This window comes from Micromys minutus (assembly GCF_963924665.1).
Source record: "Micromys minutus genome assembly, chromosome: 1".
NCBI classification, from domain to species: Eukaryota; Metazoa; Chordata; class Mammalia; order Rodentia; family Muridae; genus Micromys; species Micromys minutus.
The window spans coordinates 177,875,645-177,888,464 of NC_137969.1; the positions used below are offsets into that span (position 1 = coordinate 177,875,645).

General features: G+C 36.8%; 1 protein-coding gene and 2 pseudogenes across 3 annotated transcripts in view; 1 reads left to right on the forward strand and 2 right to left on the reverse strand.

Moving 5' to 3' along the window:
• Positions 1 to 12,820, reverse strand: part of LOC308419540 (actin, cytoplasmic 2-like) — a 1,056,985-nt pseudogene that overhangs the window by 630,960 nt on the left and 413,205 nt on the right. The gene's annotated exons all lie outside the window — the stretch shown is intronic.
• Positions 1 to 12,820, forward strand: part of COG5 (component of oligomeric golgi complex 5) — a 301,631-nt gene that overhangs the window by 172,200 nt on the left and 116,611 nt on the right. The window lies entirely within an intron of this gene.
• LOC308436788 (ubiquitin-conjugating enzyme E2 E1-like) lies at positions 1,417 to 2,140 on the reverse strand (annotated as a pseudogene). Its single transcript has one exon. The product of its transcript is annotated as a ubiquitin-conjugating enzyme E2 E1-like (transcript).

Here is a 12,820-nt window from a genome sequence, read left to right on the forward strand (position 1 = left end):
CAGTCTGTAGTTCAACTGATGCCAATAATATTATAGACATACAAGGCAAAGTCACCGAAAGCAATTGCTATCTCCAACAAAGCTCTACTTGAGGCTGCTTGTCCAGGAGTTTTTTTATTGATTAAGGGTCAGTTGTTGCCAAAGTTGTATCAAAATTCTATAGGGTTTCAGAACACCAAGTCGAGGTTCTGTAAAAACAAGAAAACAAACAAAAACACTTCATAGTTTAGTTAAATTTAACATTTTTATTAGTTGCAGAACTATAATTTTCCTTTCCAGATCTATAAATTTCTTCTCCAGACCCCAACCGTGGGCCAGCCTTCCAAGGATCTTTATGTGGTTGCTCGTACCACTGTGATAGTGCTTTTCCATACAGCACTCACATACAGTGGTGCCTGCCTCCAACTTTACCCTGCTTGCTGCTGGCTTTCACTTGCAGAAAATGCAGCTTTGTTAGTTTGCATACTCACTAGGTTTTGTGCGTGCATTTACTAAGATATGACAAACAACTTATATTCATGCAACTTGTAGACAAACAGCTTTGTGTGCAGCGTGCTCATTGGTCAGCAACTAAAGTCACTGACAGTTCTACACTGCTGTGTGGGCGTGGGCCGCCGCACTTGCTCCTCTAGAGCCAGGTCTCTTAACCAGTAAGCTATCTCGACAGGGCCCTCAAGTGATTATTTTAAAAGATTAAAAACTTTAAAGATAGTCCTATTAAAGAAGCATATATTTGTAATTGTATTATGTTTAGGAAAGCTTTTATATGTAGTAAGTGCACACTGGTGGTTTGTACAGTCCAGATTTTTAATGACCTATGTCCCCCCCTTTTTTGTTCTTTTTGCAGAACAATTTTGTTCTAACAAATGCAGACATAAGTCTAAATCAACCAGTTGACAGAACAGTTTCTATTCCACACTTTAGTTAACAGCTTAAGGTATTTCACTACAGGTTTCCACAAATCCTGATTCAACCCTTGAAGTAATTTGCATATAAAATACATTAACTAGTGGTTTCCTACCATATATTAGGTAACAAACTCAACTATGCAAATGTGTTAAACACCATTGTTTCCTTCTAAGAAGGAAAAACAAATTCCAATTTTTTAAACAAGAAAATAGGACTTTACATAAATGGCATGTGTATAATCTATACAAATTTAAGCTGATTGGAACACAAGTGTCTACACATGCATCCTTTCCTGTTGTACTAAAGTCAGCTAATCTTGCAAAGTGACAGCTCTAAAAGTCGCTATTGCCAGTGTGTCTCCTGTAGCAAGATAATCCTGGGAAGTCAGACTGAATAATATCTGTTATAGAAATACCTTACTCTTTACCAACTCCCACCCCACCCTTTCAACATTGTAAGCAGCTCTCTCTGTGACAGACAATCATGTAGGAACTGTGAAAACCCAGTTTATGTAGCGTTTCTCTTGGTCCACTATCTGGCCATTCTGTCGTGTTCGGCCCTGTTGGTCATATACTGAGTGGCAATAGTTCCCACCAAAGGTTCAGCAGGGTTGCAGTCTGTAAGGAGTGAGCAGATAAAGAGGAGGACTTTTGAGATGGTCAGTGCTGGGCTCCAGTTGTCTTTCAATTTGTAAAAGCAAATAAGTCCTTGGCTATTAATATTACAGTGATAAATTCTTGTACGAAATGTAACCTTGGGAGGCTTGAAGGGATACTGTGGTATAAAAGTGATGTTGAGGAAGAATACTCATCTTCATACACAGACCCTGGAGACCCCAGAATGGTTGATCTCCACTCGTAGAGACTTTGGGGACCAGTGCTGCAGTTTGACAGAGGGTCTGATGATGTCTGCCAACCCTTCTGGAACCTCTTAGCTCTGGTGGAGAGGAGCTTGGAGCCTTTGCTCATGCTGACTTTACTGTCCTTCTTCTTGAGGGTGCTGCCTTCTTTCTAGGTTTGCTTTTGTAGGATGAAGATGAGGAGGAGCTGGTGCTGGCCCTCCAATCCTCATCTACACAGTGACCTCCCACCCCACTCCGCAAACGGCCCCTGTCTTGTGTCTGACTGCTCTGTGCCTCCACCGTGGCTGCTGTGGCTGCGGCTGTGGCTGCAGCTGCGGCTGTGCCTGGCCACTGGTGTCTTGATCTTGCTGGCACAGAAGCGGAAGTCATGTCCCCTTTTAATATGCTTTAAAATATGCTTCGTTTTAGTCTCCCATCTTATTCAGAATTTCTTATTTTATTTGCATAAAGCCATAGGATTAGTTTTTTCAATGATAAGTTATACATAACTGTTTATACTTATTATAGAGTTTAGTTCAAATTGCCAACTGATATTTGTACTTTGGAGATAGCATTTATGAAAAAAAAATTTATTCTCCTAAGGGTTCAGCTCATACTTATTTTTAAGAATGGCATATTGTGAACTATTCAAGATCACATTTGTCCCTGCAGGATTGGGAATTTCAGAGCAAGAGAAAAAAATTAATTAAAAATCTTAAGTGAAAAATATTCATCATGTATTGAAAAGACAACCTCTGTGCTTCCTGGTACTTAATGTAGTTTGTTCAGATATCTTTTCTTGAAGCATATCTGTGTTAGGATTGTAAACACACATTTCTAGCTGGATACAATGGCTTGTAGCTGTTAGTTCCTACTACTCAGGAAGAACCGATTGACTGAGACGTTTGAGACCAATATAGTTCTATACAGCAGGACTCAGTCTCACAACATAAGCAAGACAGTAAAATTACACATCTATCTAGTAAGAGTGTTGTTTTTGTACTCACGAGGGCCAGAAGTACCTTTATAAAAGGTTCAGCATTCATAGAATGATTTGAAGGCCTAAATAATAATCTTTGGCAAATTAAATCTTTTTCTAGTGTCTTTTATGTGTTCTTTTTTTATTGGTAGTTTTTGCCTTTTTAAGGTTTTTGAAGAAGGGCTTATACCAAATATGTAGAAAAAATTTGAGAACATGAATTTATATATAAACATTTAGTTATATCCAGAATAATGCATGTTGTCCTAATTTGGAAGTTCAGCCTTCTGTGTTTGTCTTTTTACATGAGTGTGCAAGTTGAGTGTTTGTGTGTATACATGGATGTGATATATCCTTATGTGTTTGTGCAGGTGCTTGCACATACAGAGACCAGAGGAGGATATCAGATATCCTGCTCTGTCACTCTCCACCTTATTTCTTTGAGGCAGAGTCTCTCATTGAACATGGAGTTAGGCTGGTAGCCTTGTGTCTCCAGCCCAGGACTGGGGTTATACACAGTGAGGCCATGCCCACTCTCTGAGTTCATGAGAATTTAGTTTCTCATGCCTCTCCAGCAGGCATTCCTCTTACACATTGAGCCATCTCCCTAGCTCCTAGCTCAATCTTTTAAGTCTGTGAAAGTATATTCTAAAAATAATATAAATAAGTGAAAAATGCTTTTAACAACATAGGCTTTTTATGACATCAATTTAGAAATTTAGCTTTTCTTTTCTAAAGAGATTTTTAGTAATGAACTTTTTTCTTACTTTAGAATCAAGTAGAATTTAAAAGGTTTTATGTATTTATGATGTTTATAAATCATCTACATCAGAAATGTAACGGAGGGCCAATTACTTGATGTTCACCTTGTTTATAACATCTGGCATGAGTAGCACTGTAGGAACACTGGCCATCAGTAGGAAATTGAGAATCTCTTCCAGATTCCCTCGTTTGGAACCAAGGGTTCCATTCAGTGTTGTTGCAATTTACTGGAGCCTAAAATGAAATTAATGCATTGGATACTTCTTGGACTACTTCTTTCCTTTGCTTTTTCAAAAATGTTGTATGACTTTCTATGTCAAATAATTTTTATAGTTATTATCTTGTTTATAATTATTGGCTTATTACTGTTCGATTTTTTTCCCAGAGCTTTCCCGGTCATCTCTGAGGCATCAGGGGAAGAGCATTGGTGAAGGCAAAATACTGTTTACCTGTCTTGATTTTACCTTACCCTGAGAACAGAGACTGCAGGCCTCTGGGCAAATAAATGCCTGTTGCTTAACAGAGGAGCATTAAAAAAAAGGTTAATAGCTAGGGCTACCCAGAAGTCCCATCTTACACTGGCCAAGCAGGAGGGAGGTTTGGAGCAATAAACTTTTATTGAACCAGGAGAAGAGAGTCATGTTTGCAAAAGGAAAAACTTTAACACAAGCAAATATGCATAAACACACACACATTTGTGCACATATTCACACATACATTCATGTCAGGCCTGCCTGCCTGCCTCATTCACTTACATAGTTAACACAATACAACTATATTGACATACATAGATGCTTATTTTTGGTGGATGGAGTAAAAGCCTCTATGAGCAGTTCATTATCTAAGCACCAGTGCAGAAAGAACTCACTCATTCTGGATGAAAATTAAGGTCCAATCTTTATTGCATAGAGAAAGTAAAGCTTCTACCTTTTAATTGCTGAGAATGAAAAGAAACCTAAGTCTGTCAGAAAAAAATAGCCCTATCCTTGATCAGAAAAAAGAAACCTGTTGTTAAGGACTAACCTGTCTCCTTGTGAAAAGAAGCCTGCCTGCTTTCTGTAGCTTCTTCTTGCTTTTCCTCTCTCCTCTGCTCATTTCTTTTCTGTGTTTTACCATCCTGCTCTCTTTCCTGCTCCACTCTCTTCTTTGCCATCTTCACCTGCCCAGCTCCTCATCTGTAACGCTTCTCTCCTCTTTTACTTCTGTCTTTTGCCTTCTGCCCTAGTTTATAATTCTCTTTCTGCTTTCTGCTTACTTAAAGGCATCATTCCATGTTTTGTACTTTGTAAGGAGAAGATCATGTGGTTTTCCAAGCATTCTTTTTTTTTTTAACACAAGTTCATAAGAAGTTCAAGCATAAATTCAAATCATAAATTGAATAAGGAGTTACAACAGAGATGTTTACGTGTTCTCACTAAGACTAATTCTCTACCTAGACATCCATTATCTGTCTCTGGCTCCGCAAGTTCATTAAGAGTCTAAAACTATCATTTTTATTTCTAAGTTAACATTGACGTTCTTGTACAGATAAACCCAGTCAATATTTTATCTTCTGTCCTTGCACCTACAATATGTTTTTTTTTTACACTTTTTATGGCCTTAGTTAATTGTTTTGGGATCTAAAGGAATCGATCAATATCTGCTTTCTATCTGGTGCAATTGATTGTGACATGTAAAGACCAGCTAAGTCCTAATTGCAGCTCTCATAGAACAGAGCCTAACTGCAGTCCTTATAAAGGGCTTAATAATCACTAGTATAACTTTAGGAATTCTTATAGAATCATCATTAGGAATTAAGAAATCATCTATTTGTCTGTATAGCATTACTACAAGGCATCATATCTTCATTGATGTGCAGAAAATCTGCCCAATACAGATTTTCTCAGAGATTGTTATATTAATTTAATAATTACAGGAAAGGCATATGAGTACCAAGAATCAAATCCTGAAATGAGATCCCTTGGGCTTTGCCTGCAAGGGCTCATTCATAACAGTTCACATTCCTCGGAGAAACCATCTCAGGAAGATCAGCTCTAGACTTAGCCTATCCTAGATGCCTCCTGACAAATTTTAAAATGTTGGTTCTTGAATTTTTAAATTTTACTTTTAAATACTTATGAGTTTAGAGCAGCCTGAGGTAATAAAATATTAAATAGGAAAAAAGAATATTATTTATTACTCAAAGCCCAGGGAACTATAAAATGGTAAATAAGTAAATACCTATGTAAACTATGACTTCAGTAATACATGGATGTATTGTTTACTATATTATTAATATATACTTAGCTGTTCCTTACTTATGGCACATCTACCACACCAATTTAAGATGATTAATTTGTATGCAATGTTCATTACCTTATGTCTATATACTTAACATTTTCATAAAAGTATTGGCTTTCTAGAAACTAGAAAGCTGAATTATTACGGTCTGCCTCCTTAATGCCTATTCAAGCATTGTCAAAAAAAACTAATATATTGATTAGTAACTTAAGCCTTGGCATCGCAGCACTAAGCTTTATCTAAACTGATCACAGGCTGTAGAGATCCTCAGTCTTAGCCATCAAATCCTACACTGGAATGAGATGCTCTGAGTAGAAAAACGAAGTACAATATAGATTTGGTTTAGAATTAGCTTATGTGTCAGGTTCAACAATCCAGCAGTGAACACTAATAAGGCTTAATGGTATGATATGATGATTACTGTTTGAGTCTTTTAAAATGCATATTTAAGCCTCAGAAGCTAAAGGAAAACTACATGGAAAGAACCCTGACAAATGAAGAAGTCAGCACTGTTAAACAGCTGGAATAATACGATATGTTTGGGTTATTCATCCACGAAGGGTATCATCAGTTTAGATCATTAATCATCCTTCCTTAAATAAGATAATGTGCAGTAGTCTGGAAGTGCCAAGATTGTCATACAGTTGTAATCCAGTATATTGTAAACTTTATAAAAGTAGGCACACTTACCTTGCATTTTTTTTCTTGCAAGTTTCATGAGACTTAGAATTTATTTATATTTTTTTACCAGGTGAAAATAAACAATAGACTTTACTTTAAAACTTTTATTTTCAACTTAATCTTATTAAATCTGCCTTGGTACTTGCTAAGATACTTGATTCTGGGTGAATGAAAGGACAGTGTGTATCAACATCTATAGTCTAAGAATAAGAATGTTCTTACGTGGTCGTTTCTGTAATGCTTCATTACCTGGGAGGGTATTTGTATGTCCATCCTGTTGTCAAGAGCACATGAGTACTAAGCAACCCATTGAGTTGAACATAAGATGATCCTGGACCATTTATATCTCATGCCTATGGACATTTCAGTAGAAATGTGGAGCCATTTCAAAGTGCTTCTTTTAACTGAAGTGGCTAATTCTGCTAATTTCATAAATGCACTATAAATTAACCTGCCTTACTTGGTATGATCATTTGAAAAAAAAAAGAGCGTTCACATTTACCAATTTATATTTTTGTTTTAATTCTGAATTTTTTCTTTCTGTAGTGTATTTTCTGTAGCTTCCATGAATGAATCAATAATTTCTTTGTAAGGAAAAGTTTGAGGCAGATTATTTGACATAAGATGTTCAAGCTTAGAGGTCGGAGGGTTGGGTCTATGGTTAGAGCAGTGACTCTTAACCACTACTCAAGAGGACCCAGGTTTGAATCTCAGCATCCACCTAGCAGCTCACAATTGTCTGGAGCTCTGTTGCCAGGAGATCTGACACCTTCTTCTGGCCTTCTTAAGCAGCAGGCACAGTGATCACAGACATACATGTAAGCAAAACATAAAATAAATATAAAATAATAAACACTCAGGAAAACAAAATCGATGTTCAGTTTTGGTGTTTCTTGTCCCGCCCGACCAACATTCCAGGGTCACCATAGAGACATCACTACTCTAATAACACTTGGCTGCAACATGTGCGAATTACTGACAGATGTTTAGGAACCACAGAATGAAAAACAGCATGTGGATTTTCATGGACAGAACTAAGCCAGTTTAGCTGTGTGTGGGGGTGTAGATATGATACTTTCATTTTCTAAGCCAGCAATTTTTATCTTCAAACAGTCTTGTAATCATGTGTGTAGGATGCATTAAGCTAAATTTGGAATATAAGCATTTTAAGCTGCCATAGTACTAATGAGAATTTTAACTGTGCCAAAAATGTGCTTTCTTTTGCCCTTTTAGACATAGCATATGATTCAATAATAGCATTGGAGACTCTAATTAGAGAAGTTTTAAGGGCACCCAAATTTGAAATTTTAATTTTATCAGTAAAATATTCAACCTGTCCATGGCATCTAAATGTATTTAGCAGTTGAGTAGGGATAAACCAGTTAGACAGATGATCAACATTACCATTAAGTGTTGTATCTGTACAGCTTGAATGATTTTACTCCCATAGTCTAGAGATGAGATATTCTCAAGAGCCTTATCACTTAGCACAAGCAAACAAGCAATAGAGAAGCCTTGCATGAAGCTGATTCCTGTGCCACTGTGGCAAACAAGGGTCTCCAGTGCTAACAGAACCTGTATTCCTACCACAACAACCTCAGGCAGGTAGAGGAAAGCATCTGTAGCTTTAGTCAGCAGACTGCTTTGTGTATTACAGTTCTAGGCAATATCAGTTCTCAGTGAGAAATTCCCACTCCTGTAAACTGCAAATTATCATTAAGATTTAACAACAACAACAAAAATGCAAAGAAACCCTTAGACTTTGAAAATGTCTCTAGCACACTTTGGATTTAGTATGTTAGAATTATTTGATGAACTACAGTAAGTAAATAACTGAAAATTATTTAAAAGAAAATTGTTGAAAAGAATATTATTATTGAAAAAAATTGAAAAAAAATGAAATTATCAAATGTTATTTTCAAGAGTAGCCAAATAGAACATTTGAAAATAAAACTCATTGAGGGCTGGCAAGATGACTCAGCAGATAAAAATGGTAGCCCTGTAAACCTGGCAACCTGAGTTTGAACCTTAGAACACACATAAAGGTAAAAGGAGAGAACTCTTCCTTTAAGTTGTTCTTGGACTTCCACACATGCACCATGAAACATACGCCCACATATACACACGAACTCACATAGTAATAAATGCGTGAGTGAGTGAATGAATGAATGATCGATCGCACAGTTGAAATAAAGGTCTGCTGCTAGTGCAAACATCGGATCATACAGACACAGATAGTAGTGGCCTGGTGCAGGGAGTTAATGACATTATTTAGCATTTTTTATGAAAGATGAGGATAGCAAATATGAAAGGAAATGTAAAACTATGGATTTTTATGTAAAACTAAAATTTTAATGTAGGTCTCATCTGAAAAAGAAAGCCAGGGAGTGTAAAAGAAAATTCTGTTATCATCTAACTTATTCACAAAAAGCATAGGACAGAGTCCATTCCTAGTGTAAGTTCTTTATGAATTAAGAATAGAACTATCATTTCTCAAGTTGGTAAAAGGTTCTGATAAAAAAACAAATAGGTAATACTTCTAATATATAATGGTGAGAACAAATGTTTCTTTCCTAGAATAAGGGAGAGTACAAGGATTTCTTGTTGCTACTTGCATTTTCTGTTCTGTTGCAGTAGATTAGAAAATAATAAAAGACTTCCTATTAGGGAAGAAATTAATTAAACCATAGGTGATATGATCACCTCCACACACACAGATGCACACATACATGGTTCCTTATCCAGATGCAAGCTCATAAAATCAAAGGAAGCAAATAGATCTGATAAACTAGTTTTACATTATTACAAACTTCAAAATACATAGCTCATGTAATATTAGTCAGTGTTCTATTACTGTGAAGAGACACCATGAACAAGCACCTCTTGAAAGCCTGTAATTTGGGTCTTGCTTACAGTTTTAGGAGTTTAGTCCATTCTCATCGTGGTAGAAACCATGGTGACACACAGGAAGACATGGTATGGGAGAAGTAACTGAGAGTTCTAAATCCAAATTTAGAAACCCTGGGCTTGGCATGCACTTTTGAATCCTCAATTTCCACTTCTAGGTAGGAACACAGTTCCTCTAAGAAGGCCCACACCTCCTGATTCTTTCAAATGGTGCTGTTCCCTGCTGACCAAGAATCCAACCGCGTGGACCTATGGGGCCGTTCTTATTTAGACTACTGCACACAATATTTAGAGCTCAGTTGCACATTCTGTGTATTTCTGTTGTCATTCACAGGGAATGGGACTTCATTGACTTCAATAATTACACTGTTTCTTGTATTAAGAATAAAAGAGTATCTTTATTTCTCAGAGATGAGCTTATTTCTTCAGAGCCACCGTGCTTTTACTTATTCTCTATTAGTTCACAGAGAAGAGTAAGGTAATGTGGCTGCATATTAACAAGTAGTTTGAGCAAACAATTAGTTACTAGATTCTTTGAATTTTGCATATTTTATCTAAATAAAATTTTCATCAAAATTAAGATTATAAAAATAAAAAGCATATTACAAAGAACTAATTTTAAGATGTAAGTAGAAACGGACACATTTCTAGATAAATACAGCCTTTCAAGTGTTTACTTGGACTTTGGAACCATGACTCATACTCCTATAGCCTTTAAACTCTTATCTTCAGCAGAACAGTCGGCCCAGATACTTCTGTAAGTGTAATTTATGAAGAATTCAAGGAAGAGGAACTCTGTTATCCCAAAGGAACAGAACCCTTCCCAACCACCCAATCTATTTAGTGAGTCTGTTATACCGTTAGTAAAGCTCAGACAAAGATGATAAAGAAAATTATAATCCAGTCCTATGAAGAAGAATATGCTGAAAATGCTTAAATATTAATTACCACAAGAGAGTTCAGCGTGTCACTGTCTGACATAAAAATGTGTTTGACAGTTGATTGTGGGCATATCTAACAAAAAGCATTAGATGAGAGAGGCATCAGAGCCTTTCAGCCAGGCATTTGGAATGCCAGCTCTTCATTTGATTCTTGGTTAGCACATATTTTCTTATGCCAACTGTTTTTGCTCTATTTTCTGTGTGTATATTTGTGTTTTGCACATGTGCTGACACCTGTGTATATATGTACATATCTGTGCCTGTGAGTGGGCTGCACAAATAACTGGCTTATATCTCATGTTGTCTGACATGGAGTGCTGATTAGGACCCAGTAATATTTTAGGTGTCTGGATAGCTGATGACAAAAGATGGGACTTGAGTTTGGAGAGAGCATTTTGTTTCTTTGTTTTTAACACTGTTTTTTGTCATCCAGCTACCCTTACATGTAAAGCATTGCTGTTCCTAGTCTATCAGATGAGATGAAACTTAACTTTATAAAGTTCTTTTTGAGCAAAGAGAACTTCTTTATTTGTCTTGTATTTGCAAAGCCAGGGCTCTTCTAATTTGAATTCAGAAGATGAATAAGGACGAATTTACAATTCATATCCACTTGGCTTCTTTGATCAGGTCCGAGGGCAGCCTCATTCACCATTTGATCTCTCCACAGAGATCTCTGGCACAGACTTCCCCTAAATCTTTTGTATCCTCTTTCCTTTTGATCCACATGTAGTCTGCTTCTCTCTGACCTTTTCACAGTCAGCTCACTTGACCTAGAAACCCTTGTCAAAGTGGAAAACCTGCTGTCCCTGATCGAACTCACTTTATTCCCTTGTCTGGAAGGAAGAAGGAAGTTGCACTTTCTGTCCAGGCTCCTCCCATGTTTGTGATGATAGGCGCTTACTTCTCTTCAGTCTTTCCTAATCGTAGCCCCTCCCCCATTCTCAATGTTTACATCGAAAACAAACACTCTCAAACCTACTGGGATAGTTCTCTAAGGGAATAGAAAAGATTAAGTGATCATATTAAAGGGGATATTTTAAAGTACCCTACAGGCTGTGGTCCAGTTATTTTCACAGTAGCTATCTCCTGATGGAAAGGCAAGGAACCCAGGAGTTGTTCATTTCACAGGACTGATGTCTCAGCAGTTCCCATCTGTTGATGGAATTCTGGGGAATTCCTAGAAAGCTGCTAGTCTTCAGTTTACTTTAGAATCCTGAAGAAGTAGGTTCTAATACCAGTGAAGGAATGTTGCAGCAGCAGGATCGATGAACTTCCCAGCAAGAACACGCAAAGAGCAAAGCCTCCTTCTTGCATGTTCTTGTTATGTGTGCTAGCCCTCGATAATGTGGCCCAGATTTAGGGTGAATCTTCATACCTCAAATTAGTCAATTAAAAAAAAAATCTCTAATCAATCAGTATGCCTAGCTGTTTGGAGTTTTATTACAAATGTAGTCAATTTGACAACCAATGTTTGCCATCACAAGTCTACTTACTCATTTGTCAACCTGATACCCAATCATACTTCCTTATGTCATACTTAACATCCAGATGAAAGCAATAACCTGGTTGTAATTCTACCCTGCGTGATGGAACTATCTTATGTGTAGCCACAAATGCATTATTTATTTTAGAATAGATGTCAATGTTCCTTGAAGAATGCTTGGTCTTGTAATGTCTCATAATTTAAATGTGATAACCACTCAATTTATGTTGTAGTGTATGATAAAGAAAATGAGTAAAGAAAGCATACAATATCTGTTTAATATATTTGTATACGTGTACAAGCATTCTTAAGAAAATAGGACAGAAATACTCATGTCACTTACAACCCTTGTTGATGTGTCCCTAAGTATCTTTTCTCATGCTACATGTGGCATTTGTGGAGGATCCGACGTGTGCTAGCAGTTACTGTCATCTCCACATGGAGGTATCATATGAGTCAGTTTAGCTGGATCTTTTTTTTTTTTTTAAGAAAAAGTTCATTTTCATTTATTTTATTTTAACTATTTTATAAAATCATTTACATTTGTTGGTGGGGATGAATTTCAGTTGGGTGCCCATAGGTTCTGTGAACATGGTTTCTATGAGTTCTGCTTTCTTTGCCTACCAGCTGTTCCTTCTGAAGTTCCTTTTTTTTTTTTTTGCACAGACTACATCTTTCTGGTTCTTCCCAAATGTATCTTACCTCGATGTGTCATAAATATGTTATTTTTTTAATCTAGTCATACCAACTTCTTACATACTGCTCTTGCTAATCTTGTAATTTGGCCTTAGAAAACTCCTCCTATTAAATTCCTAATTTATAGTATTGTTACTATCAGAATATTTTTTCTAAACTACAATCTAAATCATGATGGTATTTTCTTGTTAAACCTCTCAAGTGTCTGACTGTTACCTAGTATCATGGATGGGCACCTCTTGATAGGGCCCTTGCATGTCTTCCATCCTTACCTGCCCCCTTTTCAAACACATAGGAGCGCTTTTCCTCTCTCCTCTCCTGTGCTGCAGGCTCCTCTTTGT